Below are 24,882 nucleotides of genomic sequence, written 5' to 3'. Positions count from 1 at the left end.
CAGGAAAATGTCCTTAACAAAGTGGGGTAATTGAGCTTGACTCACACTTTCTGGTACGCCCCGCACTTTGAGATTGTTGCGACGGGAGCGATCCTCCAGGTCAGCAATTTTTGATTTGAGCCATTGCAGTTCGTCAGCATGGTCTGCATGAGCATCCACCATAGTGTTAAATGATTGGGCACATGCTGTAAGTTGTTCCTCCACGTGAGTAACTGTTATTTAACCCTCCTCTTATGTTAGAATTCCGTTACTATCCATGATGTTAGGGTCAGTTTTGACCCGTGTTTTAAATCAGCCATAAAATACCCTCTGAATAATTATTTATCATCAAATTTGTTTCTTACCTCTTGGTTACCTTGTTAGGCTTCTTTATCCTTGAAAAGATTGGTTTTAATATTTTTGGTGTGACCCCTAGACCTTTCTTTTGATAGCATACCTCTCATTGTCAAATTGAAAAAATGGTAAAATAAAGTCAGCAACTCTGAAATGAATTTGTCCTATGTTTCTTCACTTTATTTAGAGAAGCAGACAAGCAGGAAAAGAGATAGGCCCCTCCCTAACTACAGCTCACAGGGTTGAGAGGGGATTGGCTGTCACTGTTACTAAGCAGAGAGAGTGTTTATGATTTCAGTTTTGGCACTTATTAGTGTCCTAAAATCCTATATTATTACTGGGTCAGAATTGACCCTAACACCATGAACGTCTTAATTTTCACCACATTATTTTATAATTTAGTGAAAAGGATTATTTTTATATTACATTGTTTAAATAGAGGTTCCTGACAAAGTAAAAAAATCTTGATGCAATAAACAAATTTATGTGATACTTATAGACATTCAAAAACTGAAAACGGGTCAGTTTTGACCCTAACACAAGAGGAGGGTTAAAGCATGGACTTCAGCCTTGCAGTGTTTAATACCTTGCCAGAGGTCAGTGTGTAATGAGGATTTCAGAGACATGAGCATGTCCTTAAGTGTAACATCCGAGATGGGTTGCCCTGTAGTAGGGAACGATGCTATTGGGTCTGGGGCACCCGTGTCCATATTATTAGTGGGGTCTCCTGTATCTCCCCCTGACCATGAGGCATAAGCAGCCTCTTCACCATTGTCCCTCCTTGGCCTAGATTTGGCAGGGCTGTTTAAGGGTGTGAGAGGGTCAGGAGCTAGCAAGTCTGTTGCAGGGGTGGTGAGACCTTCTTGTGAAGCCAGGTGCTGTTGTAGCTGGGAAGAGGAAGATGGACCCTTAGCAGCATTGGAAGCACCCGGGGTCACAGAATGAAAAAAAAAATTGCAGCTTCCTAGGTTGGGGGGTCTCGCGGCGGCGGAGGCGAGACATATCTGATTCTGGGGGTGTTGGCACTCTAAATAAGTCCCCTGAATGTGTTAAACCCTGGTCCTGTTGGTTGCAGGCTGCTACATACGGCCTATGGCCGTTGCGGACTCACCCGACTCCTCTTCCGGGTACGGCCGCCGAGCAGGACTCTAGGCCGCGGCTTCGGTCCTGGCGGTAGGCCGCAAACGGCCGTGCGGTTATCTGTGGAGAATCCTGGCAAGAGTGGCCTCAATCGGTGCGCGGGGAGTCCAGCCGAGGTAGATTGATGGCAGTATTTAGTAGGATGTCGGAGATATCCTTGTCGATACGGAGTAGGTAGCAGAGCTCTGTGAGGAAGCGTCCGCTCAGTCTCACATCCAGGACACGCCCCGAGAAATTGAAAGTCTTAAACCTATCTTTATCCCTTGAGATGACCAAATCCAAAAATATCACCTGATCCGAACTAGTGTTCCAGGTTAAGACTATATTCTTGTTGTTATTCATTCTTTCTATAAATTTCTCAAGACCTTCTCTATCTCCATTCCAAATTAGGATGAGATCTTCTATGTAGCACCTGTTAAGCACAATGTCTTCCTGCCAGTGGGCCATAAATAAATTGGCCACATTGGGAGCAAAATGGGCTCCCATTGCTACTCCCCTGGTCTGCAAATAGTAATCATTGCTCTACCAAAAATAATTTTTGGATAAGCAGAAAACATAGGCTACTAAGGAGGAAACTTCTATGTTTCCTAGACAGATCAGAAGTTCCAAAGGCCCATTTAACCGCTGTTTGAGCATCATCATGGCTAATTGTTGGAACAAGATCTACACAAACTGAAGAAAAAATGGCACAGATCAAAAGAATACATCCTGACAGGAATAAAGGAGTTAGAAAAAAAAAAGAAAAACATTGTCATCCGACTGGCTGACAAAGGGGGGGGGGGGGATTGTCATACAAAAAACAGAAGATTATTACGAAGAACTGAATAGATTAGTATCAGATGAGGACACCTACCAAAAACTGAAAGGAAATCCCCTTATTCAATACCGGAAAAAATGCAAGAAAATATTGAAAAGAGCACATAAAAAAGGAATTCTAAATAAGAAAGAATACAAGTACCTTTTAATTGAAGCACCGCAATCACCTCTAATTTATCAATTGCCTAAGATACACAAAAACTCCAATAAACCTCCAGGAAGGCCCATTATCAGCAGGATAGACTCCCTCTTTTCCAGAATCGACGAATATATTGACACCTACTTACAACCTATGGTCAACCAATATCCCTCACACCTAAAGGACAGCAAGCATTTGATTAATTTACTCAATACCATCCCCAGAGATAAAGAGAAAGAAGTAATACTTGCAACAATAAACGTCGAGTCCCTATATACAAATATAGATCAGGATGACGCACTTTCAGCGATTGATTGGGGCCCTACAACAAAAATCATCCATAGAACCTGAACAGAAGAAATTCCTCCTCAAACTTTTAAAAACTGCCATGAATAGGAATTATTTTTGGCACCAAGGGAATTTTTACAGACAACACAAAGGCGTACCTATGGGCGCAAAGTACGCACCCAGCGTCGCCAACCTCTTCCTAAGCAAATGGGAAGAGGAAGACATTTTTGGCAAAAAAAGAGAGGGACTACACACATATAAGAGGTTCATAGACGATAGTTTCATTATGTGGACGGGATCAGAGGAAACTCTACAACGATTCTTTCAAGACATCAACATTAACAAATATAACATAAAATTTACAGGATCATGGAATAAGGAGGAGGTAAACTTCCTAGATCTCACTATATCACAACAGGATGGAGAGTTAACAACTAGAACACATTTTAAGTCCACAGACAGAAACAGTTATGTACCCACTCACAGCTGTCACCATCGTAACTGGATTAAGGGTATCCCAAAAGGACAAATGATGAGACTAAAAAGAAACTGTGGAAACCAGCAAATATTGGAAGAACAAATTCAGATTATGACAAGATTCAAAGAAAAGGGATATAAACATGAACTGGAAAAAGTGAAAAAAGAGGTTGACCAGATGGATAGAAGAAAGTTATTGGAAGATAAAAACAGAATACTGACTATGGATTGTCCTTCATCACAAATTATAATATACAACACCAGGAAATTGAGCAAATAATACAGAAACACTGGCATCTACCCTGAAGAGACGAACAATTAAAGGATATTCTACCGGAACCACCCAAATTCATATATAGGAGAGGTCCAAATTTGAGGGACAGATTAGCCAAAAATGTACCAAAACCCCCAAAAAAACGTTTCACTTTCCTTGACATAAAGGGATTTTACACATGTGGGAGGTGTAAACCCTGCAAAACGGTAAAAAAACTGAAAAAAAGAACGCTTGAATTTAAATCTAATATCACCAATAAAACACGTATTGGGGAGCATATAGATAACATCAAAAAAGGCTTCAGATACCATAGTGTTTCTAATCATTTTCGGTTAAAACACAATAGAGACCCTACATTACTCACATTCTGTGGAATAGATAGGATTGAACCCCACTGGAGGGGGACAAATATGAGGATTGCGGTTTCGCAAAATGGATCTACCAATTGTCCACTCTGCATCCGAAGTGAATGAATATTGATATGGACATAAATTGCTTCATATCAAATCCATAAATAATTTTTAATATCAAATATCTACTCCCTGCAGTAATAATTTTTTATACAAAATATATATCAAAATACCATTTTTATGATTATATATAAATTAATGCTGGTCCTGGTCATATATATAAAAATATAAAATTTACATATTTTTATATAATTTTAATTTTCTTGCTAAATAAATTAATACATTTTAACCCTTTTTAATCTTTATTTTATAACCCAAACACAACAATAAATTTTATTGCCACATATTTATATTAATTTTATCACTATCACTATATGGCACTATTATTTAAGCAAAACATTTATTATAATTTTATGCACTAAATAGAGAGGTTATATATAATTTTAATCACTCACTTTTGGCAATCATCACATTTATATTTATTTATGCACCGTCACCCAAATAAATATTTAAATAAAAAACAAAATATTTATATACACATGCAGGTATATCTGTTATTTATGTTATCTATGCACTGTAAATCAACAAAAATCAACATATATAATTTGCACTGAGCCACAATCATCGGTGTAAGACATCTCACATCTATTTTTTCATTTTTTACTATTTTTTCGATCACATAAATTTTAATTTTGGTCTTTTTTTAAACAATTATTTATGGCAATGTAATTGTGTATTTTTGTGATCTATAATATGTCATGGAGTCAGTCTTCATATAATATATAATTTTATTATGTGCGGCTGCAAATCCACCTTAAATAATTAATACTTTAAATGGGGAAATAGAGGGCAGATCGGCCATAGAGTACTGAATTGTATAGCATGGGGACACCTTCGTTCTCCTCCTTCCGGCTGCGTGTAATTACGGGTGGAGATAGGGGCGGAACCTCCACTATATCAATACGCACATCGCTATGCAGTCCAAACTCTGAAGACGTCACCGGAAGTGACAAAACGCGTCAGTTTGGACCGCATAACGTCATTAACCACTTACCGCCCGCCCGCCGTCATATGACGGCGGGACGGTGCGGCTATTATCCTGGGCGGCCGTCATATGACGTCCGCCCATTCAAGCAGGGCAGGCGCGCGATCGCGTGCGCGCCGCCGTGCATTGCCGGTGTCGGCGTGTCCCCGGGACACAGCCGATCACCGGCAGGGGGGAAACAGCCAATAGGCATGGCTGTTTCCCACGTGATCGGCTGTGTTCCAATGACACAGCCGATCACAATGGAGGCGCCCGGGAGATGACCGCGCATGCGCGATCTGGAGCGCGCAGCGCGGTCATGTCGGTGGCACTGTGTTCCGTAGGAACACAGCTGTCACCGGCGGTAGTAAACAGTCACTGACAGTGACTGTTTACTATGTGATCGGCTGTGAATCCATTCACAGCCGATCACAAAATGTAAACAAAGAGCAGTAACTCAGTGTTACTAGCTCTTCTCTCCTCATACAGTTTCCAGTATGAGGGGGGAAGAGCTAGAAATAGTGAGTTACTGCTCTGTACCCCTGTAAAAAGTAAAAAGCACACAAATAAAGGTCCCCACACAGTCCTCAGCCCCCCCCCAATGTCCCCTGTCACCCAACAGTCACCTCATCAGTGCCCAGAAATTGACACCCATAACGTTCACATGTGAGAGTAGCGATCGCAGGCAGAATAACCGCGATTCTGCCCGCGATCCAGAAATCATTGCAAATTGCGGGACCCCTGTGCGCTGCCCGTGATTTGCAATAGCACCCCAAACGCTGTGCGATGTTGCCGCCATTTCCGCCTGCCGAATCACGGTAACATCGCGCAAACATCGCATGACGCCCAAAAAAGGTACAAGAGTTTCTTTGGGGCGTCATGCGTTGTTTGCGCGATGTTACCTCGATTCGGCAGGCGGAAATCGCTGCAACATCGCACAGCGTTTGGGGTGCTATTGCAAATCACAGGCAACTCACAGGCGTCCCGCGATTTGCAATGATTTCTGGATCACGGGCAGAATCGCAGTGATTCTGCCGGCGATCGCTACGCTCACATGTGAACATAGCCTAAAGTTCACCGGTCACCAGAGACTGCCATCAGTACCGCCGTGCACCGTCACCTGTCACCCATCAGTGACCATCGCCCGTCACCTGTCACCCCATCAATCACCGTCACCTGTCACCCCATCAGTCATCGTCACCTGTCACCCCATCAGTCATCATCACCTGTCACCCTATCAATCATCGTCACTTGACACCCCATCAGTGATCGTCACTTGTCACCCCATCAATCATCGTCACATGTCACCCCGTCAGTGATTGTCATCTGTCACCCCATCAATCATCGTCACTTGTCACCTCATCAATCATCGTCACCTGTCACCTCATCAATCATCATCACCTGTCACCCCATCAGTCATCGTCACCTGTCACCCCATCAGTCATCGTCACCTGTCACCCCATCAGTCATCGTCACCTGTTTGCCATATACATGCAATCACTTACTGACCGCCTAACGACTATATGCGTCGGCCATTAAAAGCGAAATACTGGGGTTATGGCAGCAGATAGCCCCCATAACCCCGGTATTTTTTGAAACGGCGGGCGGTCGGCTTTCAGATAAGGGTGGTCCCAGTGGCGGATTCACCGCGGAATTACCCTTACGGTGCAGGGGAAGAGGTGCCCCCCCCCCCTCCTGCCGCGTCCCAGACGTTTTCCCAGCTTACCGGACCCGCCGGCAGCGGGGAAAACTATCCGGTCCCGGATCCTCAGAGACAGGAAGTCGAGTGAGGGCAAGATGGCCCTCACTCAACTCTATGGTCTTGGAGGACCGGAGCTACGTCAAAAGACGTTGCCTAGCAACCGGTTTAAAGGGCCGCTTTTTTTTTTTGCTTTTTTTTTTTTCCTCTTTCAACAATTTTTTTTTTTTTTTTTTGCTTTTTTAGTGTAGTTGTGAGGTGTGAGGTCTTTTTGACCCCAGATCTCACAATAAAGAGGACCTGTCATGCCTATTTCTATTACAAGAGATGTTTACATTCCTTGTAATAGGAATAAAAATGATCAAAGCATTTTTTTTTTTTTAAACTGTGTAAAAATAAAAAAATAATAAATAAAATAGGAAAAAAAAAAAATTAAAGCGCCCTGTCCCCGTTAGCTCGCGCGCAGAAGCAAACGCATACGCAAGTCCCGCCCACATATGTAAACGGTGTTCAAACCATACATGTGAGGTATCGCCGCGATCGTTAGAGCGAGAGCAATAATTTGAGCCCTAGACCTCCTCTGTAACTCTAAGCTAGTAACCTGCAGAAATTTTTAAAATGTTGCCTATGGGGATTTTTAAGTACCAATGTTTGGCGCCATTCTGTGAGCATGCGCAATTTTGAAGCATGACATGTTGGGTATCTAATTACTTGGCGTAACATTATCTTTCACATTATGGAAAAAAATTGTACTAAATTTACTGTTTTCTTATGTTTTAGTTCAAAAAAGTGAATTTTTTTTCAAAAAAACCTCATTTGGAAGACTGCTGCCCAAATATGGTGTGATAAAAAATATTGCAACGATCTCCATTTTATTCTCTAGGGTCTCTGCTAAAAAAAAATATATAATGTTTGGGGGTTCCAAGTAGTTTTCTAGCAAAAACAATGATTTTAGCTTGTAAACACCAAGTGTCAAAAATAGGCCCATTCTTAAAGTGGATAAATGGACAACTTTGTGTAAAGCGCTACTTGGATGTTAGGCCTATGTATGTGGCTAGGCTGTGAAAAAGTGTTACACATGTGGTATCGCCATACTCAGGAGGAATAGCAGAATGTATTTTGGGGTGCAATTTTTGCTATGTACATGCTATGTGTTAGAAATATTGCATAAATGGACAGCTTTGTGTAAAAAAAATGTGTTTTCATTTTCTTTCCACATTTTCCAAAAACTTGTGGAAAAAAATGACATATTCAAAAGACTCATTATGCCTCAAAAATTATACGTTGGGCTGTTTGCTTTCTAAAATGGGGTCATTTTATGGGGGTTTCCATTGTCCTGGTGCTCCAGGGCCTTCAAAAGTGCGATAGGTTGTCAGGAAATTATATGTGTAATTTGTGCTCCTAGAATGCCGGACGCTGCTACTTTGATGTTAGGCCTCTGTATGTGGCCAGGCTGTGAAAAAGTCTCACACATGTGGTATCGCCATACTCAGGAGGAGTAGTAGAATGTGTTTTGGGGTGTAGTTGCAAGTATACATGTGCTGTGTGAGAGAAATAACCTGTTAATACGGCAATTTGTAAAAAAAAAAAAAAAAAAAAAAAAAAAATCTTCATTTTGCAAAGGATTGTGGGAAAAAAATTACAACTTCAAAAAACTCACCATGCCCCTTATTAAATACCTTGGAATGTCTACTTTCCAAAAAGGGGTCATTTGGGGGGTATTTGTACTTTCCTGACTTTTTAGTGTCTCAAGAAATGAGATAGGCCTTCAGTACATCAGGTGTGATCAAGTGTGATCAATTTTCAATGATTCGCACCATAGCTTGTGGACTCTATAACTTTCACAAAGACCAAATAATATACACTTACTTGGGTTATTTTTACCAAAGATAAGTAGCAGTATAAAGTTTGGCCAAAATTTGTGAAGAAAAATTACTAATTTGCAAAATTTTATGACAGAAACAAAGAAAAATGCGTTTTTTCACAATATTTTCAGTCTTTTTTTATTTATAGCACAAAAAATAAAAATCCCAGTATTGATCAACAGTGTTGCATGACTGAGTAATTCTCAGTCAAAATGTGAGAGCGCTGAAAGCTGAAAATCGGTCTGGGCAGGAAGGGGGTGAAAGTGCACTGTAGGCAAGTGGTTAAGCTACCCGAGGTGGAACGCAAGCCAAAAGTGAGCCCGTGATTCCGCAAGGACGACGCACAGCCCGCACCACTGACCACCAGGGATAGTGTTTTACTCTGTTTTAACAATCTGAACCCAATGCTTGGGTAATAAACTTTTCAAACTTGACAATATTACGCTATTTGGAGCTTTCTTTTCACCTTCCCTATTACATTGAGTCGATTCACCACGGAGTCCAGAGGAGCCGTTACCAGCCCATAGGACCACCAAAAGGGGAACCTATTTGGCCCAGGGGGCCACTAAAGCTTGAATGGTTTTAATGTCATATGACATATAAGACCCACGATATCTGGTAAGTGACCCAATTTACTCATTCACTCGGGACAAGGAATCAATATCCTAGTCAATCAAGCCAGAGCACTTGCACCTTCCAATTGGGAACAATCACTTTCATTAAGGACAATATCTTGAGCACAAAGTCACCATTTTATTATTGGACTGTTTTTATTGCTGAATTTTATTGCCTAAGTTTTTTTGCGGATTGTAATATCGTTTATTGGTTGATATTTATACTTGGATTTTTTATGTCATAGTCACTCACGCAAGAAGGACTATAACTTGAGCACAAAATCACTGTACATTTTTATTGTTCTTTTTTATTGTGAATTTATACCTGATATTTATATGCTATTTACTGAGTCACATATGCACTTTATAATACAAGTTTAATATTGGGAATCTTTACACTAATATGGAGATTGACATGGATAATGTTATCTAATTAGCAAGCGCTTTATTTGGCCTTTTTCAAAGACCATTCTTTTGACAAATTTACCTTGTAGTGTACAGCAGCTGCTATATTTCAATTTATTTTTTACCATAATATTTTTACCAGATTCCTCTATAAACATACCTACTATACTCTTTACCCTTGGCACATGGAATATACTTTGTATATTTTTCTAAATAGTAATCATTGCTCTACCAAAAATAATTTTTCGATAAGCAGAAAACATAGGCTACTAAGGAGGAAACTTCTATGTTTCCTAGACAGATCAGAAGTTCCAAAGGCCCATTTAACCGCTGTTTGAGCATCATCATGGCTAATTATAGTATATAACGAACCAACGTCCGCTGTTACCATGATGGTGTTGGGGGTGAAAGATAATTCATCCAGAAGTTGAATTATATGTTTCGTATCTTTCAGATAAGCTTTAGTTTGGCTTACCAGTGGCTGGAGAAAGGTGTCAATGTACTGACCGACCCGAGATGAGATGGAATCTACACGGTTAACTATCGGTCAACCAGGTGGACGTTCACAATGCTTGTGAATTTTAGGAAGGAAATATATTACTGGAGTCCTACCAAAGAATGGATCCAAATAGGTGGATTCCTTTTTACTTAGGGCACCTTTTTTCTTTCCTGTTTCGACCAACTTGTGTAATTCAACTTTGAATTTACACAAGAGGTCTCCTGGTAACATCTGATATGTATCTTGGTCGCCCAATAGACGGTTCATTTCTTGTCTGTAATATTCCTTGCTCAAAACTACCAAACCCCTCCCTTAGCAGCTGGCCTGATGACGATCTCTTTGTTTTTCCAGCTGCTTGATACCATTCCTAACGGACTGAGGATCCGTCTACTTCTTCATTTTAAGGTCCTCGAGGTCTTTACAGACCATACCCTTAAAGACTCCACAAACTTGGTATCTTTATTGAGGGGATTGAAGGTAGACTTATTCTTCAAATTTTACCTATTTACTTCAACTTGGGTGGCATTCTTAACAATGGAACCCACGTGTAGGAAATATGCCTGCCAAACACTATGCAATGGAACTAGCATGTATCTCATGAACGTTGCCCCGCTAATACGTGTGCATGCACTCCCATCATAACCTATTAGAGTGAATCCTATATAATATAGTTCATAAAAACCATATTTGATAGTGATCATGCTACTGTTCCAGTGAATGAGACTTTATCTGCAAAGGACAATAGCAGCTGTGTTTCAATCATGCAGATCAAACATAACAGAAAGCTGCCAGCCATTAATCCTGGCAAAAGGGCAGATATTATCAAAACGATAAGAGCTCCACATCACAAACATATTTCCGTCAGTGAATACACCCGGCTGGCTGATATACATTTATGCGGTGGAGTTCGCCTTGCACTGCCATAGATCCAGACCGTCACCGCCGATAGGTATGATCAGGCTACAAGTAGCATGCAGTCTTCATTTAATGGAAGGTTTCCACAATTACAGGTCTTTCCTCAAGCTCAGTTAACCTCACCGGCGGTTTGATTATGTCAGATTTTTTGTGCTAAAAATGTTACATTGTTTTGCATGGAAATTTGTTGTTTTATATTTTAGGCCTCTAATTCTTAGGAATAACTCAAATCTGTCCAAACAAGAGTCTAGTAGACATCCCAGGTATGGTAAAGTTTGAAACACAAAATCATAAATTATAATATAATAATACATTTTATTCAATAATATAATCAAACCAAAACCATTGAAATGTGTACAAACAAGGGGTGCAATATTACTAGTCACCGTAATAATGGTTTAGTAAACATCTCGGGTATGAAATATAGAATCTGGTTTCTTTTCTTATTTTCCTTCCTCTGTCCCCTCTCTTTGAGCAACAAACCACGCACATCCTTGTAGGTGCTGACTTTTTCTCAGTTGGTGGGATGTAGTCCATGAAGTGACGACCAGTCAGGCATTCCGGCTTGACGCCAACCCCACAACGTCCAGATCTGTTCACAGCCATTGATGGTGTTTGGTGACTCAGAAAGATTTGTTCGGCAACTTTCCAAATAAATCACAGGCTTGTGGCACCTTTTTTTTCCCAGCAGAATGTATGCATTCCACAAGCATTGCTCAAGAAGATGTCTCATCTTATAATATTTTTTTTTTTTGCTGCTTCCTCATAGCCCTTAGCAACTGGGGAAAAACACCTTAGCGACCGGGGTAAAACACCTTAGCGACCGGGAGGAATACCTTAGCAACTGGCAGTAATACCTCAGTGAGTGCCTGGGAGTGCCTGTGTGTGTCTGCGAGTGCCTGTGTGTGTCTGCGAGTGTGGTGGAGAACCAGAGGGTGAGAAGATTTAGGAAGCTAGAAAACAGTCACACAGGACAGACTTAAATTACTGAATCAACATCAGATTAGATTAGTGGGTAAAATGCCCGGCGGGTGTGGAGATGTGATTCGGTGTACATCTTGTTGCATGTATACATCCCTTTATCAGGTGATCGAGGGTGAATACAGCTGCACAAAATGTAAGCACATTGCTTCTCTGGAAGCTCAGGTCCTGAATCTAGGGAAGCAACTGGCAACACTGAGAAGAATGTCCATACTGAAGGAGAGCTGGGAGCATACACATCAGGTGCAGGCAGGGGCCTGCACAGAGGAGGGAGGAGATACAGGGGTGCAGGCATCAGAGCAGAGTAGATGGGAGACAGGAGGGGTAGAAGGGAACAAGGCAAGAAGGCCGGTCCTGGGCTGGAGCACCCCAATAAATATGTCCCGTTTCGTGGTGTTGGGGAAACCAGTCAGGGACCAGCATTGCTGGAGCAGAGCGACGCCCCTAGCTGCCAGGGGAAGAACTCCTCCAGTGAGGCTGGGAGAAAGGGAAAGGAAAGACAGGTTCTGGTGGTAGGGGACTCAATTATTAGAAGGACAGACAGGGCAATCTGTCACAAAGACTGTATGTGCCGAACTGTCTGCTGTTTACTGGGCTCTCGGGTTCGGCACATCACGGATCGGGTGGACAGATTGCTGGGTGGGGCTGGGGAAGACCCAGCTGTCATGGTACACGTGGGTACCAATGTCATAGGCAGAGGGAGATGGAGAGTCCTAAAAAACTATTTCAGGGACTTGGGTGCGAAGTTGAGGAATATGACCTCCAAGGTAGTATTTTCAGAAATACCACCTGTACCTCGAGCCACACCAGAGAGGAAGCGGGAGATTAGGGAAGTTAACAGGTAAAATTTGGGCAGTTTTGGGACTTTACATGAGACACCGGCGAGCACTGCTCGGTGTCTCCATCCCTGTATATAACAGAACTGAAGAGAAAAAAGGGGATTAAAGAAGGTGTGTGTGTGTGTGTGTGTGTGTGTGTGTGTGTGTGTAAACCAACCCTTAGTTTGCTATACTTACCCACCAGTCTGCTGACAAACCAAATAAACCTGTCTAACATAATAGGTTATTGGAGTGGCCTGCAGCTTATACATGCGTTTGCAAATGCGTGTTAACTAAACCCCTGTTTTTAACCTATTATTTTAGACAGGTTTATTTGGTTTGTCAGCAGACTGGTGGGTAAGTATAGCAAACTAAGGGTTGGTTGGTTTCTATACACACACACACCTTCTTTAATCCCCTTTTTCTCTTCAGATCAGGGAAGTTAACAGGTGGCTGAGGAGCTGGTGTAGTAAGGAGGGTTTCGGGTTCCTGGAGAACTGGGCCAACTTCTCAGTCGGCTACCGGCTCTTTAGTAGGGACGGATTGCACATAAATGGGGAGGGTGCAACCATACTGGGTGAGAAGATGGCCAACAAGTTAGAAGGGCTTTTAAACTAGGTGATGGGGGGGAGGGTACAGATGTAGAAGTAGCCAGTGGGGAGCAAGGTTCAGCGGGCACAAATGGGGACATTAGCGGAAGGGTGTTCAGATTTCCAACTCCAAGGTGGGTATGGGGAAAAAATCGCAAGAGCAGCCTAAAAACAACATCAAACGAAGATGTAGTATGCAACCGGAAAAAATACAAGTTTTGTATACCAATGCTAGACACCTGGCCAACAAGATGGAAGAGCTGGAGCTGCTGATGTATAAGGAGGACTTTGATTTTGTGGGGATTACTGAGACTTGGTTTGACAGCTCTCATGATTGGCTGGCGACCATTCAGAGGTATTCCCTTTATCGCAGAGATAGAGAAGGTAAAAAAAGGGAGAGGGGTATGTCTGTATATTAAGAACAATGTACAGGTAAATATGAGGGATGATATTAATAACAGAGCTATGGACGAGGTAGAATCCCTATGGGTAGAACTTCAAAGGGAAGGCACTATGGGAAAATTAATATTGGGTGTATGCAAGGGGGCGTGGCCTGGCGCAGCATGTGAGAGGACGTGTGTGAGAGGAGCTCCGCCGGACCGATATCCTTTACCGCTAATCCTGCAGCCCTTCGGGCACGATAATCCTTCCTTCACCTCCCGCACACCCGCGACACTGACCTCCGCATGTCTCCGCCGAAGAAAGGCTCTGAAGCCGCGGCAAAACTGGCTGCATTCCGGAGGCTGGAGAAGGAGGCCCCGATCCAAGATGGCGCCGGCCCGTCGCTTGTGGTGGAGGAGCCTGAGAGCCCTGCTACATCCAAGGTTTTGGAAGCGATTGCCACTTGCCAGACCATGCTGACAACTAAAATCGAGGAGGTGAAGGTAGATATATCTTTGATGCGTCAGGATATGCAGAAGCTAAGGGACAGAGTTGGTGAGGCTGAACACAGAATTAGCGAGGTGGAAGACTCCCTCCCCCCATTGCAAAGCTCCTCGGACAGGCTGCAGCAACAAGTACACCTTATCCTCCAAAAACAAGATGACATGGAGAATAGGCTGCGCCGCTGTAACCTGCGGTTCATTGGCCTCCCGGAGGGCTCTGAAGGTGCAGACCCCTCATCCTATTTGGAACAATTGCTCACTCAGACATATGGCAGAGAATCCTTTTCACCCACTTTTGTTGTGGAACGTGCACATCGCCTCTCAGGGCGTCCCCCCCCTCAGGGTGCACCCCCCCGCACGTTCATCGCTAAATTCCTGAACTATCGGGACAGAGATGCCATATTGCGCCTGGCCAGAGTTAAGGGGAACATTCCATTTGGAAATCACAAAATAGCGATTTTCCCCGACTTCTCTGCTGAGGTCCAGAGGCGCCGCAAGAGCTTTTTGGAGGTCAAACGCAGGCTGCGTATCAAGAATATCAAATACTCTATGTTGTATCCGGCCCGTCTTAGAGTGGAGGGTGAGGACCGAGCCCACTTCTTTGAGGATCCGGAAGCCGCCATCTCCTGGTTAGAAGGACTGGAAGCTAGAGCCTGACCACCTTGCCCTGGCGACTTCATGATACTTTCTCCCTGATTGCCTGTACCTTGAGCTACTGCAGGGGTGGAGGGGGGTTTTGTAGATCCTGCGGAACTCAAGACTTTGCATCCCCCTTACCCCCCCCCCCCTCCCCCCTCATTTCCCTGCACAAATGCTCCTGTGTTTGACCGGCGGAGCGCCCTAGCTCCACAGATGGAACTGACTTTTCTGTTCTCTTCCTATGGATTTCCACCTGCCCATAGGTTTTGCTACCTAGCGATACACCTGTTGGTTTTCGCCCCCTACACCCGCTAAGGCGTGTGTTTGTGCCCAACTCCCCTGTTGCCCCCTGCGACTTCTGCTGGACCTGGGCCCCCGGGCCCCCTTGCTTGTCCTAATTGTATTTTGCTGTATTTTTGCTGAATACCCTGGGGGTCCCTGGCCTCCTGATCTTGCTCTTTACCAGTCGCATGTGGGCCTGTTCTGGTTGAGGCACTTGTTTGGGAACATGCCCGCACAAGTTGGGGTTGGTGCAGGGCAGGGAGGGGGGATTGGGGTATTACCATTGTTTACGGTTTATATTTGGTACAATCTCTATACTGTTTCTGTTCTATGCACATTGACCTCAAGTAATAATTATCTGCTCTTCTGCTGCCGTTTATTACTGCTAGTGTATGACCGTGGACTTGTTAGTTCTGTGGCCTTATTGCCTGAGATCCTGGGAGCCTCCGCTCCACGCTCCGTATTACCCCTGCCATGGCCGCATTGAAATTGTTGACGTGGAATGTCAGGGGTATGCGCGATAAGATTAAACGGACGGCTGTCTTTAATGTTCTACGCCGTGTACGGGCTGATATTATAGTTCTGGTGGAGACACATTTGGAGGGCCGTGTACAACAGTCTCTCAAACGGCCCTGGGTTGGCTGGGTGCAGCACTCTGCTTATAGCTCGCACTCCAGGGGTGTGGCGCTACTGGTGGCCAAATCGGTACATTTCCAGCTCCTGGGATCTCAGGTCGACCCAATGGGTAGATATGTTTTTCTCAAAACGTCAGTCTATGGGGAATTGATGCTGCTGATGGCTTTCTATGTGCCCCCCCCTTACTCTGCTGTGGTTATTATGGAGGGACTGGCGTTTATGGCACAGAGCCCGGGGGCCCCGGTGATCTGGCTGGGTGACTTTAACAATGTGATGGACTCGGGTCTGGATAGATCCGGTGGCGCCTCCCAGGCGCCGCTGGGGTCGTCCCCGACCAGGTTCTCCCGATTGTTGGAGAGCTTTGGTTTGGCCGACTCTTGGCGCAGCAAATACCCCGCTCAGCGTGCGTACTCCTGTTTTTCGGCTGCACACCATTCTATGTCACGCATTGATCTGATATTGCTGTCTCGAACCCTGCTCCCCAGGTTACTGACGGCAGGCTTCGCCCCACGGACTCTGTCTGACCACTGCCCTTATTGGATACTGTTGTCCTTGCCCTGCAATAGACCTCCCCCGGCCTGGCGCCTGAATCCCGCCTGGCTCCCCTTGGTGTCTGATGGGAACGACATTGAGGGGACCTGGACACAATTCTTCTCTGATAATGAGGGCACTGCCTCCCCGGCTGCGGTGTGGGAGGCATTTAAACTGTTCGCCAGATCCACTATGATTTCCAAAATCAAGGCTGTTAGAGCGCGGGCTGCTGAGGAGATCTCCAGGGCAACGACAAATCTAATTGAAGCTGAACAGGCCTTTATGGCGGACCCGACTCCGGCACATGAATCCCAGTATAAATTGACCTCTAAAGTCCTTTCCCAACTTGACTATGAGAAGGCGAAATCTAAGATGTTTTTTTCAGAAGCAGAATCTGTTTGCACATGGTGAGCGGGCGGGGAAACTCCTCGCATATTTAGTTCATTGTGAGGATAGACCCCCGGTAGTTATTACTTTGAAGGATGACCTGGGTAATGAGATCACTGATCCTGCTGCGGTGACACAGTGTTTCCGATCATTTTTTAGTACACTTTACACCTCTAGGGCTCCCGCTGACTGCACTGACATGCATGACTTTCTGGACTCTATTGACTTTCCCACTTTGACACCCGACCAGTTGGCGACCCTCGAGGCACCCATCTCTGTGGAAGAGATTGCAGCAGCCGTGTCCAAGTTCCCTAGATCTAAGGCCCCCGGCCTGGACGGCCTCCCGATTGAATTTTTCTCCCAATATTCGGAACTCCTTTCTCCTAAATTATTGGCTTTGTTTCAATCTCTATTCAAAGATGCAACCCTGCCCCCTTCTATGCGTGAGGCGCTAATTGTGCTCATTCCCAAGCCGGGCAAGGATGTACACGCCCCAGAGTCTTACCGTCCCATCTCTTTGCTCCCAGTAGACACTAAAATCCTTGCGAAAATTTTATCCCTCCGTCTTAACAAGGTGATCCTTTCACTCATACACTCGGACCAGGCCGGGTTCATGCCTGGGAGGAACACCTCATTTAACCTTCGCCGGTTATTCATGAATCTCCAGGCACAGCACGACGGAATGGGTGGCAGGGTGGTGGTCTCATTGGACACGGCTAAAGCATTTGACTCGGTAGAGTGGCCATTTCTATGGACCCGTCTGGACCGATACGGCTTTGGACCTAATTTTATTAAGTGGGTCAAACTTCTATATAGCGCCCCGGTAGCTAGGGTCCTGGCAAATGGCTGGCAGTCGACCGCCTTCCCTTTATCCCGTGGCACTCGACAGGGGTGCCCCCTCTCCCCCCTGCTGTATGCCCTGGCCGCGGAACCCCTGGCGATGGCCATTAGAGCACATCCCGGGATTCGGGGCCTACGTAAGGGACCGCTGGAGGAGAAGATCAGCATGTATGCGGATGACACTTTGTTATATTTGGAAGACTCTAGAGAATCCCTACTCACGGCCCTTTCTTTAATTGAACGGTATGGACGATTCTCCGGTTTTCAGATAAACTGGGATAAGTCACAAATTCTCCCGCTTGACGAGAGCCCGCAGGCGATCGCCCCCGCAAGCCCGGCCTTACAATGTGTACCCCGCATTAAATACTTAGGGATTCAAGTGACAGCTAACTCAGCAGATTATGTCCCGGATAACGTTCAACCCTTGTTCCCTCTGCTTAAGGCTAAAATTCAAGTATGGTCCAAATTACCTCTGGGGGTGATGGGTAGAGTCAATTTAATTAAAATGATTCTCCTTCCCAAAATACTTTATGTTGTATGGCACTCTCCTATTTACCTGCCACTCAAGCTGTTTAAGCAAATGGAATCACTCCTCAAGACCTTTGTTTGGAGTGCTAACCGGCACAAGATCTCCTGGCGCAAACTCAAGAATCCTACAAATCTAGGGGGATTGGCCCTGCCGGATTTTAATCTGTACTATCTGGCAGCTCAGTTGTCCCAGTTCTTTCACATAGATAAAACGGATAGAGAACGCTTCTTGACCCTGCTCTGTCCTGGGTGGGCTCATCCCCTCGGGGACCCCCTCCTAGTTATCCTTAGGGGCGTCAGGGGCTCGCCGGAGCCCCTGTGCCCCAGATCTCTTCTATACCACTATTGTCGGATCTGGGAGGTGGTAGCGTCCAGGCTTCGGTGCCCTCCATTTCACACATTCACCCCTCTGTGGCATAATAGTACATTGCGTGAGTTCCTTTCCATCCCTGACCTGTCAGTATGGAGCGGGAGGGGTATTCTTCTCCTTAGCCATATCTCCACGACCACTGGTCTGCGGTCTTACGAGACTTTGCAAGACCAGTTTGCGCTCCAGGGCCCCATGCACTACAGGTACTTACAGCTCTCCCATGCCTATAGATCTCAATTCCCTGACGGCCCTCCTGAGCTAGAATCGGTTACCACCCTTGAGATTGTTAAAAGCACAGAACCCAGTCACCTTATTTCCATGTTCTATTCTGAACTTCACACACCTTCCTCGACCACTTTGGCTTTTGCACTTAAGACCCGCTGGGAGCGCAGTGTGGGGGCCATGGAGGATGAGGAATGGGAGGATGCCCTGGAGACGTGCCGCAGAATGTCGCCAAAACTGTCGGATCGCCTAACCCAGACCTTTATAATACACCAGGCTTATCTCACCCCACTTAGACTGTCCAAATATCACCCTGACTTGGTCCCTTCTTGTCCTATGTGCGGAGACCCTGATGCTTCCTTCTTTCATCTATTGTGGAGCTGTCCCCAATTACAGACTCTATGGCAACAAGTAGTCACATTTCTGCATGACAAGATGGGGTCTCCTCTACAACTCTCCCCTAAGGGGTGTCTCCTGGGGGTCTACCCGGATGGAGAGATGCCCAAATCCACTGTCATATTTCTTCAGGAAACTTTGTTTATAGCACGTAAATTGATAGCCAGGAGGTGGATGAGACCTACTCCTCCTACTCTAGGATTGTGGATTAAGGAAATTAATAGTGTCATCCCATTTCATAAACTTTTATATAAACATAGGGGGTGCCCTCAGAAGTTCAACAAGATTTGGGACAAATGGGTGCAGTGCCCTGATACGGCTCAGTAATGCAGTGGGTAACTACTCTATGCTGACCGCCCCTGTTAAACCAATATTTTCTGTTCGAGTGTTGGGCCGACGGAGAGTCACTGACTACTGCCTTATTTTTACTATGTCTGTTCGGTTTCTCGGTGTTAATCACTTTGTATATTTGTATTTTTGTACCCCAATGTGTTATGAATCTGATCGCAGTTTCAATGCACGGTTTATTTTTGTATTGTACCAAAAGTTTCAATAAACCTCACTGTTTTAAAAAAAAAATATTGGGTGTATGCTATAGACCCCCCAACCAGAGGGAGGATGGGGCAGGCAGACCTCCTTTCACAGATTAGATTGGCAGCAAGGATAGGAAATGCCATTATAATGGGGGACTTTAATTATCCAGATATAGACTGGGCAGAAGGAACCGCATATTCATCCAAGGCTCGGCAGTTCCGTAAATGTTTTGCAGGACAATTTCATGGGTCAGATGGTGAACGCACCGACAAGAAACAATGCGGTACTAGACCTACTGAATACCAACAATACAGACCTGCTCACGGATATAGAAATACGGGGCAACTTAGGAAACAGTGACCATAGGTCAATTAGTTTCAGTATTAATCATAATAATAGGAAACACAATGGTAATATAAGGACACTGAATTTCAAAAGAGCCAATTTCCCTAAACTGCGCTCTTTGCTAGAAAATATCAAATGGGATAGAACCCTGGGAACAAAGAACATGGAAGAAAAATGGGAGTGCTTCAAGAGCATACTCAACAAAAGGATTTGCCAGTTCATTCCAAAGGGGAATAAATTTAAGAGAGCAAAAGTAAACCCTGGGTGGCTAAACTCGAATATAAAAAATGCATATTAACACTAAAGAAAAGGCCTTCAAAAAATACAAGGCTGAGGGGTCATTGGCAATAAGAAATTCAATAAGAGTGCAATAAGAAATGTAAAGGCAAAATCAACCCAGCTAAAATGCACACGAGAGACATATAGCGGAAGAGAGTAAAAAAAAAAAAAAAAAAACAAGAAATTATAGTAAGAAAGCGAGGCCTGAACACATTGACCCCATAAAAGATGACGAAGGGAAGCTGGCCACAGAGGACAGAGAGAATGCGAAAGTGTTAAATAATTTCTTCTCTTCAGTCTTCACAAAAGAATCGGGGGGCTACGCTAACCCAGCTTGCAGTGATAAATTAAATAATACACCTCAGGAATTACCCCCATGGTTAACAGAAGATAGACTTAGAACTAAACTAGAGAAACTTAACATAAATAAATCACTGGGACCGGATGGCTTGCAGCCGAGGGTACTTAAGGAACTTTGCCAGGTGATAGCCATTATTCTTGATCTTTAAGGATAGTCTAGAGACGGGTATGGTGCCAGCTGATTGGAAAAATTACAATGTGGTACCAATATTTAAAAAAGGGCCGAGATATATCCCGGGTAACTATAGACCTGTCAGCCTAACATCTGTATTCTGCAAGATTTTGGAGGGGATGTTAAGGGACTATATACAAGACTTTAGTAATGAAAATGGTATTATTAGTAGTAATGAGAATAGATTCATGAAAAATCGTTCTTGCCAGACCAATCTATTAACCTTCTACGATGAAGTGAGTTGCCATCTAGAAAAAGGAAGGCCTGTAGATGTGGTGTATCTGGTCTTTGCAAAGGCATTTAAAACAGTCCTCCACAAACGCTTACTGTACAAACTAAGGTACGTAGGTATGGACCATAGGGTGAGTACCTGGATAGAGAACTGGCTCCAGGGAAGAGTCCAGAGGGGGGTGATAAATGGGGAATTCTTGGATTGGGCGGGTGTGGAAAGTGGGGTCCCCCAAGGTTCTGTCCTGGGGCCAATCCTGTTAAATTTATTCTTAAACGACCTAGAGGAACGGATATTCAGAACAATCTCGGTATTTGCGGATGATACTAAACTAAGCATTCCAATATCTTCTATGCAGGATGTGGAAACCTTACAAGCAGACCTAAACAAAATAATGGGGTGGGCAAATAAATGGCAGATGAGGTTTAATGTTGAAAAATGAAAAATGTAAAGTAATGCACTTGGGCATCAGAAACACGAAAGCAACCTACTCACTAGGGGGGGGGGGGGGAACCTCTGGGGGAATTTAAGATACAAAAGGACCTGGTGTACTAGTGGACAGCAGGGTTGACAGTGGCATGCAATGCCAAGCTGCTACAAGCAAAGCCAACAAAATACTGGCATGTATAAAAAAGGGGATTCACTCCAGAAATAAAAAGATTATTCTCCCACTCTACAAGACTCTGGTCTGGCCACATTCTGGAGTATTCTGTCCAGTTCTGGGCAAGACTACAAGCATTGAACTTATTCTCTCTGGAGAAGAGACTCTTGAGGGGGGATATGATATCAATGTACGAATACTGTACTGGTGAGGACCCTAGCATAAGGAACAAACTTTTCAGAGAAAGGGAATACAAGAAGACACGTGGCCACTCACTAAAACTAGAGGAAAACGGTTTAACCTTAAAATACGTAAGGTGTTCTTTACTGTCAGAGCAGTAAGGATGTGGAATTCTCTTCCACAAGCAGTGGTATCAGCAGGGAGCATCGATAGTTTCAAAAAACGATTAGATGGGCACCTTAAAGACCACAACATAAAGGGGTATACAATGTACGGTTAACAGCAAACAAACACACACATCATAGGTTGAACTGGATGTATTTTTTCAACCTCACAAACTATGTAACTATGTAAAAAAATTTCATTGCTTGGTCGGCGCTCTCCACATCTCCCATGGTGTTGTAGTCTATCAATACTTGTGGCTTAATGACTTCTTTCCCACCTTTCATGCATACTATAACAGTGGAGGTGTTATGCACTGTACTCATTAGGCACACATCTTTCTTGTCCCTCCATCGCAGTGCCATCATTTTGCCTTTCTGCCAGGCAACCATTTCTCCTGTCTTGAGCTTCTTTTTGCCAAACATTAGCGGCATGTCGTGCCGTTAGCCCTTATGGTTCCATAGGCATCAGTTTTGTTGTGCAGTAGAACCTCCTAAAGTTCAGGAGATGTATAAAAGTTGTTCGTTGTTACACAATAGCCCTGATTTAGCAATGGCTCAATTAGTGAAAGAACAGAAGATGTTGCTATTCCTCTGTAACTATTTTTTCAATAACTTCACCACGGCATACAGGAGGAATAGAAACAAAAACAACATTATATATTGTGACAGGAAGTCAGGTAAATCTGGGAATGTAGTCACAGGCAGGAGATACATTTCCACCTGATTTAGAAAGTTCACTAATTACTATAGGGTGTTGGCTACAGAGCTAGCCAGCAGGAAGTTGAAAGGCCTTCAGCTGTTCAGAATGAGGAAATGAAGGCCTCTATAATTTGTCCAAAGGAAGTCTAAAGGACTGCTGCCTCCTGTCGCCGTGTGGGCTGGGAGAGGAGGACAGACAGATGTGTGCCTCCCGACAAGCTGGTGAGCATGGGAGAAGACCCCCTGAAGTGATGTGCGCTAAGGAGGGTAAACAAGTGTGAAGACTTCTCAAAGGTGAGGACATGAACTGTGTTCAATGTGAAGAGTGTGAAGAGCAAAGGGACATGTTCCATATGAAGAGGAAAAGGGACATGTTAAATGAACTGTTTGCTGTGGTGGAGAGATAAAACATGGACTATTGAGAGTCTGCTGTATGACCAGCCAAGTCTGCCCAACAGTAGGTTGGGGACAGACTTCATTAGATAGGTTCCAGTGTGTGAGAAGGTAGCCGCCCACAGTGGCAAGGATTTATTTTGTTTTATTTTGGCTGTTTTGAGGCTTGCAATTGTGTGAAGTAAATTGCATGAATAAATCAGTGTTGTTTGCAACCACTGCTCGGCTATCTCTCTGTGAAAACGCACCCCCAAAGGGGTCATCCACACCTACCACCGAGCTAATCCCTCACAATATATATATATATATATATATATATATATATATATATATATATACTCCTATTTCCTTCAGTCAAGATCCAATGGAGAACAAACAATCCCCCAAACTTCCCAAAGCCTTAAAAAAGATTCCAACCCTCGTTAGCTATAGCTCCATCTCTGCCTTGCAATGAAGTTACCTTATCCATATGGGCCTGGACCTTATCACTGGTGTCTGTTATCCAGGTACAACAGTTTTCTTCATGAAGAATCTTCCTGACGGTCACGGGCACTAAGTAACATAAGACAGAGGGATTGTTCCTTTAGGCTGTACGTCACAACGGTCTTCCAACAGATACAATCCGGTCTGTTGGTGTCATTAACCACTTGCCCACCGCTCACATGGAGCGTACTGCGGCAAAGTGGCACGATCCCGTCCAGCGACGTAGACCTACGTCGCTGGACTCCTCCCCCTGTAGGCGGCGCTCGCGCACCGCTGGAGGTGCGCTCCCGCTGTTTTCATTCACAGCGGGAGTCGGGCCAGGGGAGGAGCAGCTGCTCTGCCCCGATCGTCGGGGAATCGAGTGAGGAGATCCGCCCGCCTGTGTAAACAGAGCGGGCGGATCTCCATAGTGACAGGGAGTGACAGATCGGACTGTTCAGCATAGCTGGACATCCGATCTGTCCTTGTCTCACAAAGTCACCCCCCCCCCCCCCCCCACACGTCAGTAAGCACCAGGCATACATTAACCCCTCCCTCTCCAATAAAATTAACCCCTTCACTGCCAGTGTCATTTTTACAATAACAGTGCATATGTATAGCACTGATTACTGTAGTAATGTCACTGGTACCCCCAAAAGTGTCAAAAATGTCAGTCAAGGGTCCGATCTGTCCGCCGCAATGTCGCAGTCCCGCAAAAAAAAAATCGCAGATCACCGCCATTACGCGTTAAAAAAAAAAAAACACCAAAAATGACAGAAATCTTTCCCTTAGTTAGTAAACGCAATAACTTTTGCGCAAACCAATCAAAATACGCTTATTGCGATTTTTTTTTACCAAACATAGGTAGCAGAAAACAAATTGGCCAAAAATTTTAAAAAAATTTGATTTTTACATTTTTTTGGGGGGAATTTCATATAGAAAAATTTTAAAAATATTATTTTTTCAAAATAAACGCTCTTTTTTTGTTTATAGCGCAAAAAGTAAAAATCGCACAGGTGATCAAATACCACCAAAAGAAAGCTCTGTTTGTGGGAAAAAAAGGACATAAATTTCGTTAGGGTACGGCGTCGCACGACCGCGCAATTGTCAGTTAAAGTTGCACAGCGCCGAATCGCAAAAAGTGGCCTGGACGGAAGACAGCAAAATCCTCCGGTGGTAAAGTGGTTAAAAAGACCTGGAGTTGCATTGGTGAGATTGACTGCTATACCTGTATAACAGGTTATACATCCTACAGATCTTTTTCCGGTGCCAAAACTAAAGTTAAAGCACATTTGTGGACAACCTAATTGTCCTGATACCCAAATTGGATTGGTCAGCAATGATCAGGAGCCAGGAATAACATTAAAACTATAACTGAAAGTATCACAGATACTTCCTACAAGCCATGCTGGATTCTCCTCCACATTTACAAATCCATAGAGCAATACCACTGGCGGCTCTG

General features: G+C 44.2%; 1 protein-coding gene across 3 annotated transcripts in view; it reads left to right on the top strand.

Annotated features, from left to right (window-relative positions):
* RRN3 (RRN3 homolog, RNA polymerase I transcription factor) overlaps window positions 1–24,882 on the top strand; it is a 1,162,251-nt gene that overhangs the window by 389,925 nt on the left and 747,444 nt on the right. The gene's annotated exons all lie outside the window — the stretch shown is intronic.

The sequence above is a fragment of the Pelophylax lessonae genome (genome assembly GCF_965119305.1).
Source record: "Pelophylax lessonae genome assembly, chromosome: 6".
Lineage (NCBI taxonomy): Eukaryota > Metazoa > Chordata > Amphibia > Anura > Ranidae > Pelophylax > Pelophylax lessonae.
The sequence above is the reverse complement of the archived record's forward strand: the minus strand, read 5'-3'. Positions and strand labels throughout refer to the sequence as shown.